The sequence below is a fragment of the Triplophysa dalaica genome, chromosome 24 (assembly GCF_015846415.1).
Source record: "Triplophysa dalaica isolate WHDGS20190420 chromosome 24, ASM1584641v1, whole genome shotgun sequence".
Lineage (NCBI taxonomy): Eukaryota > Metazoa > Chordata > Actinopteri > Cypriniformes > Nemacheilidae > Triplophysa > Triplophysa dalaica.
In genome coordinates, this window is record NC_079565.1 from 16,688,951 (window position 1) to 16,697,104 (window position 8,154).

The following is an 8,154-nucleotide window of genomic DNA, read 5'->3' on the forward strand; positions in this document are numbered from 1 at the left end:
ATGCTCAACACTTTTCTTAGTTTAGGGTCTGATACGCTTGTGAGGTATTCTGACACTTTATATTCTCTCTTTAGTGACAGATAGCATTCCAGTTTACTTTGCTGAGCTGTTGCTTCTGTCCAGTGTTGGAGATATTTCTCTTTTTGTCTTTTCATCATTTGGTTTAGTCTGGCTGGGGTTTGGGGTTGACTTGGGCATGTTTGGGGTTGTAGAGTTAGTTGTGAGATCAGTTGGATGAAGGGGTTTCTCTCTGGGCTCAGCTCTTGATGACTTAAGGCTTTGTGATGGAGTGTGTCTGTGTCGCTGTTCTTAAGGTGTGTGTAGAATTTTAAAGCTCTTTTTTGTATTTTAATGATTAGAGGATACAGTCCTAATTCTGCTCTGCAGGCATTGTTTGGAGTTTTTCTCTGTACCCGTAGAATGTTTTTACACATTTCTGTTTGCAGAATCTCTATTGGGTGTTTGTCCCATCTGGTGAACTCTTGGTGGGCGAGAGGACCCCAAACCTCACTTCCATACAGCGCGATTGGTTCTATAATTGATTGTATTATTTTCAACCAGATTACAGTTGGGATGTCAATTTTGATATTCTTTTTTATGGCGTAAAAGGCTCTTCGTGCCTTGTCTCTCAGGTCGTTCACAGCCTTGTTTAAGTTTCCGGTGTTACTAATGTTTATACCAAGATATGTGTAGTTCTTGGTGTGTTCTAGGGGCACGTTGTTTAGTTTGAAACGGTGATGTTGATTTTGGCTACTGGGCTTTTTTTGGAATATCATGACTCGAGTCTTCTTAAGGTTAACCGATAGGGCCCATGTTTGGCAGAAAGTGTGCAGGGTGTCCAGATGTTGCTGTAGACCTTCTTTCTCTCTCTCTGTCTCTCTTTCTCTCTCTCTCTCTCTCTCTCTCTCTCTCTCTCTCTCTCTCTCTCTCTCTCTCTCTCTCTCTTTCTCTATCTCTTTCTCTTTCTCTTTCTCTCTCTCTCTCTCTCTCTCTCTCTCTCTCTCTCTCTCTCTCTCTCTCTCTCTCTGTCTCTCTCTCTCTCCTCTCTCTCTCTCTCTCTCTCTCTCTCTCTCTCTCTCTCTCTCTCTCTCTCTCTCTCTCTCTCTCTCTCTCTCTCTCTCTCTCTCTCTCTCTCTCTCTCTCTCTATGTCTCTCTCTCTCTCTCTCTCTCTCTCTCTCTATGTCTCTCTCTCTCTCTCTCTCTGTCTCTCTTTCTCTATCTGTTTCTCTCTCTCTCTCTCTCTTTATCTCTCTCTCTCTCTCTGTCTCTCTTTCTCTATCTGTTTCTTTCTCTCTCTCTCTCTCTCTCTCTCTCTCTCTCTCTCTCTCTCTTTATCTCTCTCTCTCTCTCTATCTCTCTCTCTCTCTCTTTATCTCTCTCTCTCTCTCTTTCTCTCTCTCTCTCTCTCTCTATGTCTCTCTCTCTCTCTCTGTCTCTCTTTCTCTATCTGTTTCTCTCTCTCTAAATTCAATTCAATAATAATATTACAATATTGCCAAAGCACAGAGTACATGTATAAACAGGTAAAGACATAAACAAAACCTACTTTAACTTAAATAACTGAACAGTGGATTTGAAACATTTGTGAACATTACCACAGTGTTAACATACATATATTCTTACACATTATCAAGGGAGACGATGGTGGGTAGAGTGGGGATATACACATGACATATATAACCCAATATCACATTCATCTACTGTCTCTCAGGCTGTGACACATCCACACATATCTGGCAGCAAGTGCTGCTGTCTGTCCATCCCCTAATATTATTTTCATCTGTTCAGTTTCACCCAAAGCTGAGAAGTTTTTGATGACTTTATTACATTTATTCATGAATAGATCTCTTATAGTTATGTATTTGTGGCAGTGTAAGAGGAAGTGTGTTTCTGTTTCGATCTGTCCTATGTTACAGTGAACACACACTCTTTGCTCTCTGGGCAGCCAGTTTTTTCTGTGTCTGCCGGTCTCCATGGCCAAACTATGATCACTGGTCCTATATTTACAGATCAATTGTCTTTGTTTTGTGTTTTTAATTATTTGGAGGTATTCTTTGAATTCATAATTCGTATTTAGACTTCGGTAAAATTGTAGTTTGCTCTGTGTTTTTCTTTCCTATTCCCAATGTTCCAGATATGTAGTTTTAGTTTGTTTAATAATTTGATTTGTTGTGATGTTTGGGGCAGTAATGGTCAGAGACCGGTCAGTGTTAGTGAGTCTTGTGATGAGTTGACTCAGAGGACTCTTTTCTGGGTTCAGTTCTTGTGTTTGAACAGCTATATGTTGAATGGAATCTGTGGGACTTGATTTTAAGTGCATCCAAAATTTGAGAGATCTTTTTTGTATGTTAATAATTAATGGGAATCGGCCTAATTCTGATCTACATGCATTGTTGGGGGTTTTCCGTTGTAATTTTAAAATCATTTTGCAGAATTCTGTGTGTAGGGTTTCTGTGGGATGTTTCTCCCATCTGGTGTATCTCTGATCACTGAGTGGACCCCAGACCTCACTTCCATACAGTGCTATGGGCAGTAGTGTAGTGCACTGTGTGTTCCAGTGGGGTGTTTCCTAGACTGAAGTGATATCTGTGTTCCTGACATCTGGGCTTTTTCTGGAAGACCATAATGTTGGTCTTTTTGAGGTTCACTGCCAGGGCCCAGTTCTGACAGTAGTCCTCGAGCAGATCCAGATCCTGCTGTAGTCCCTGTGGGGTGGGGGACAGCAGCACCAGATCATCTGCATACAGCAAGAGTTTGATGGTTTTGTTCTGGAGAGTGAGTCCAGGGCCGCTAGACTGTTCCAGTTGTTCTGCCAATCCGTTAATATACATGTTTGAAAAGTGTTGGACTCAAGCTACAACCCTGTCGCACTCCTTTCTTCTGGGTAAAAAAGTCTGTATGTTTTTTGGCAATTCGTACTGCACATTTGTTGTTTGTATACATTGATTTGATGATATCATAGACTTTACCACCTACACCATTTTTTAAGAGTTTAAAATATAATCCCTCGTGCCAAATTGAATCAAAAGCTTTTTTTAAATCGACAAAGCATGCAAATATTTTTCAATTTTTGGACTGTTTAACATGTTTATTAATGAGGGTGTTTAGGGTGTAGACGTGGTCAGTAGTTCTGTGATTTGGAAGAAAGCCAATTTGGCATGGGCTCAGGACATTGTGTTCACTTAAAAAATGTATAATTCTGTTATTTAGAATACTACAAAATAGTTTCCCCAAAATACTACTAACACAAATGCCTCTAAAGTTATTGGGATCTAATTTATTTCCACTCTTGTGTATTGGTGTAATAAGTCCTATGCTCCAGATGTCAGGAAAGTGGCCTGAATGTAGGATGAGGTTAAATAATTTAAGCACAGCCGTCTGCAGCTCAGGTGTGCTGTGTTTCAACATTTCACCCAGAATATTGTCTGGACCACAACATTTTTTACATTTTAGGCTTTTAATTTTATTGCTCAATTCCTTGTGTGTAATTGGGAAGTCCAATGGGTTTTGATTATTTTTAATCGTGTTTTCATAAATTTGAAGATTTTGTTTGATCTGATTATAATTGTCATCAAGTTCTTTTGGTGGAATTTCTTTATACAAGTTTTCAAAATGTTTTGTCCAGATGTCTCCGTCTTGGATTGGTAAATCTTGTGGTTTTGTTGTGCTCAGATTATTCCACATGTCCCAGAACTGATTCTGGTTTATTGACAGCTCTATTTCATCAAAACTATTGATCAGAAAGTGTTGCTTTTTCATTCTTATTGTTTTTTTGTATTCTTTTAGTTTCAAGCCATATTCACTTCTTAGATTTGTGTTGTTCGGCTCTTTATGTTTCAGGTTTGATAATTTTCTCAGTTGTTTTCGTAATGTTTCGCATTCTGGGTCAAACCACTTTTCATCTTTTGGTGTTTTCTTAGAATATTTTTGTAACACATCTCCATAAAATGGAAGGAAGGAGTCGGGAACCGGAAGACATTTTAAACATTTAATAAATTAATATAACAGCCGGCGGCCCCTCACGGACGACCGCCGGCGAACATAACATGAACATAAATATAAATACAAACATAACTTAAGTTCGGGCCCGGTCCTCTCTCTTCGATGGTCCGGTCGCTCGTTCCTTTTATATGCTCCCTATCTCCTACGTGATTCGAGCCCGGTGTGCGCACAGCTGGCGCTCATTCACAATTACTCACCGGACTCGAACCACGGTCTCGCCCCGCCTACTCTACTACAATTTTGTCCCTTTCTTTTTCAAATCAGCTTTACAGCTTTAAAGATGTGATTGATTTCATTTGTAGCCGATTGGGTGTCATCTTTAGTTATTTCAAATGTTTTATTAATAAATGTGTTGATAAGTTTTTTCAGTTCTTCATAATTGAGGGCTTGAATAAATGTGTCGGTGCTGTCTGGAGCCCATCTGTATGTCTGCTGGATGTGATGCATTTTACAGGTCTGTGGTGTGTTTGGTGAACAGTGTTTAGTCTGTGTTTGGATATATATATGTTAGTTTGGTTATGGTCAGAAAGAGGAGTTTGTTGTTTGACAGTAAATGCGCTGAAGGAGGAGGGGTCCATGTCAGAGATGGCATAGTCCACTACACTAGCTCCATGACCTGAACAACACGTGAACCTCCCTAATGAATCTCCTCTGATCCTGCCGTTCAGGATGTACAGACCTGAGGCTCGACACAACTCTAATAATTCTCTACCGTGTTTGTTTACGGTTTGGTCAAGGTTGTTTCTTGGTGGGGTAATTTTTGGGAGGTTCAAGGGGTTTTGGCCAAAGACATGTTTATTGCCATTTGGATCTATGTAATCAGGTTCAGACCCTGTTCTTGCATTAAAATCTCCACACATCAGCACATGTCCCTGGGCCTGGAAACGGCTGATTTCTGTGTGGATGCTGTGAAGATATTCGTCATCATGCTACGGGGATTCTGCAGGAGGAATATAGATGGCACAGAGATACGTGTCAGTGGCTGAAATGCCTATTTGATTGGTTGGTTTTAACCAGCAGTGATATTTTCCAACTGTCATTATAGATATGTGTTTGCTCAGATTCTCTTTGTACCACACTAATATTCCTCCTGAATCTCGTCCGCGATGGACTGTACTTAGTTTAACTGAGGGCACAATTATTTCATAGTAGCCTGAGGGACAGTACATTATCTCGACACCATGTTTCAGTGAGAACAATAATGTCAGCATTACTAATATTTTTGAGAAACTCGAGGTCTGTGCTTTTAGAACCAAATGTTGAAGAATGAAGACCCTGAAAATTCCAACAACTTATAAGAAATGAGTGCATTATAATTCTAAAAGATAAACCTATTTGGTAAGACAGAGAGAAAACAACATGTGAAAATTGTCAATTATTTACATTCAATTATTTACAGTTTTTAGCTTATTATTATTATTCTTATTATTTTTTGGCATAATAGCAGTGTTCTGTGTTTTGTTCTTATCTCTTTAAGAGCTGGCTGCACAGTGTATGAAGCATCTCCTTGATCTGGCTCAGTTCATTGGCTGCTGTGGAGGTGGTGGGTGGAGCCGGGGGTCGGGCTAAGGCTTCGGCGTAGCTCTGTGGTCTCTGTTGTGAGGGTCTCTCTTGTTGTGGGGGGGGGTTGGTTTCTTTCTTTCCGGTGCTTGATTAAAGGCAGGTATATGTGAGTCTCGTGACAGGTGAACAGGTGTGTAGGGAGCCATAGGTGGGTGTGGTCGGGAGGGTGGACGATGGGAAGATCTTGTCCAGCTGATGTCTTTCCTCACCGAGGTCGGAGGGCTGTGTCTGGGGATGTAGGGGTGGATGGGCCGGTAGTATTCAGGGGTCGGTAGCAAGTGCTTCTGTGGTGTTGAGCTACGGCCCAAAGCTGCATCCTTTAAGCTCTTAGCAAAAACACGAACTCCATCTTTGTTCAGGTGAAGTCCATCATACAGGTGTTGGAGGCTGATGTGTTGGTGGTGGGCCAGGTGTACGTTAGGGAATGCAGAGCATGCACGGGAAATTTCAGCATTGAGGCTGTAGATGATGTGCGGTGGTGTGTCTCGGCGTGGGAGAAGCGTGGAGATAACAATGTGGGATTCTGGGAACTTTTGGCTGGTGATTTCTGCCATTTTTCTCACAGCATCAACAGTGTTGTTACCTAAAGAATGAAGGTCATTTGTTCCGGTGTGTATGATGATACATGAAGGCTGTCCTGAGAAGTCTTTGATGATTTGCTGAGCATGTCTTGTTGTGCTGCATCGCTTGACTGTGATGTTTTGACGTGGGAAGAGTTTCTGTGGGTCTAAGAACTTTCCATTAGAGTCCACCAGGAGAAGCACATCCGGCTCAGGTTCAGGGGGCTGTTTTTTCTGCAGGTATCTCTGTTGTTGTGGTAGACGTGCTGTCTGTGTGTGTGTCAGGAGCTGTACAGTCATGAGGATTGTTCTCTTTCGGAGTTTTCTGTAACTGCTCTTTTATTTCTTGCAGCTGTCTGGAGAAGTTCTCTTCTTTGCATCTTCCTCTAGTTCGCACATCTGTGAGCGGAGAGCTTGGTTTTCTTCTTTAAGTTCTCGTAGAGCTTTTGTAAGTTCTGTGATGGATGAGCTGGAGTCTTTTTTCAACTGTTGGAGTTGATGTTGAATGTCTTGTATGTAAGTGTTTGTGTTGTTTATGTTTGAGAGTTTGTTTTGGGTGTATTCTTTAAATTCAGTGAAGTCCAGCTCTAGTAAGCATAAAGTGTCACTCAGTCGGGGATCAGATTGTGAAGATGGAGGATTCACTGGACCGTCCTCCTCAGAGTCTGAGTTTTTTGCACTGGTCTGGTCTCTGTCCTGCTCTATTCGGGTCTTCAGCTGTGGAAAGATCCCTTCATGTGTTCAGACTGACCTCGTTGCCTTGCAGAAGGAAAGTGCCTTTAGTGTAGTATGTTATCGTCAGAATGGGGTTATCTGTGTCCAGCATTTCATCTTCACATATGGTTAATCACTGAAAGCGTAAATTAGCGCGTGATGTCATCTGGAGACATTTAGCCACTTTTCTCTGCTTTTGAAAAACAATAATGCATGCTTTCATAAAATAATGGACTAAAATGGACTTGTCTCCATCTAGTGGTAGCACAGTGTCTTCGACTGGTTTACAGCAGCAGAAACCAATGGAGATGACATTGATGACGACAACAGAATTAGACACAAGACATTTATTGGTTATTGGTTAGTCAGATAAATGCACTACAGGTGTGTTATGAGCTGTATTTCGAGAGTTGTGAAGGATGCTGGTAGTTCATTCCACAACAGAGGAAAACAATGAGTAAAGGTTTTTACAAGCGGTCTGGTGCCTCGCTCAAGTTCATACTCAAGATGACAGGAGGAGATGTAGACCTGGACCATTATGTTTCTGAAGGCCGGTGTCAGAGATTTAAACTTGTGGCAGCCAGTGAAGTGAAATCAGGAGGAGTGATACATGGGTTCTTAAGCTGAGTGAAAACTAGACGTGCATCATTTAAAGGGCTTGACTGCATTGGTTGGAGGGCAGCCAGTAGAGTATTGCAGTAGTCCAGTCTTGATAGGACAAGAGCTTGGACACGGCAGGCTGAGACAAATGGCTGGTTCTGAATAAATATATGCACTTATGAAACAATTATAGGGGACCTAATTAATAATTATGACCTAATGTACAGTTAAGTTCAAATGTCTGTACATGTTGTCAAATGTTAAGAGTAAATTATAAACCCACATTACATTTGTGTGTCTCTGTTTATTGCCTTTACCTCCCTCCTTTCTGTCTGTCCTAGGCCTAGCGCAGCATCCTTCCTCACAGCACTGGTTCTGGAGGATCAGGGGTCTCTGGCTGTACTGACTTTTCTCACTGACTGCTCTCAGAGTTGGAATACACATGAATTAAAACAAGTAATAACAAAAGCACAAAAGGGCATAGAATATATAGTAAGTAGAAGCAGCAGCCCTCCACCTAAGCTCCGCCCAAAAAAACACATCACAGTGTTTACTAACAGACAGTAAAGGCGTCTATATCTAGCCTTATTTTGGTTTTATTTAGTTATTATTAAATATATATATTTATCCAGTCATCCGATTAATAAATAAACAATCTGAATCTGAAATAAACAACCCTCTCACTTCTATAGTGTTCAGGTCAAGAAATTGATG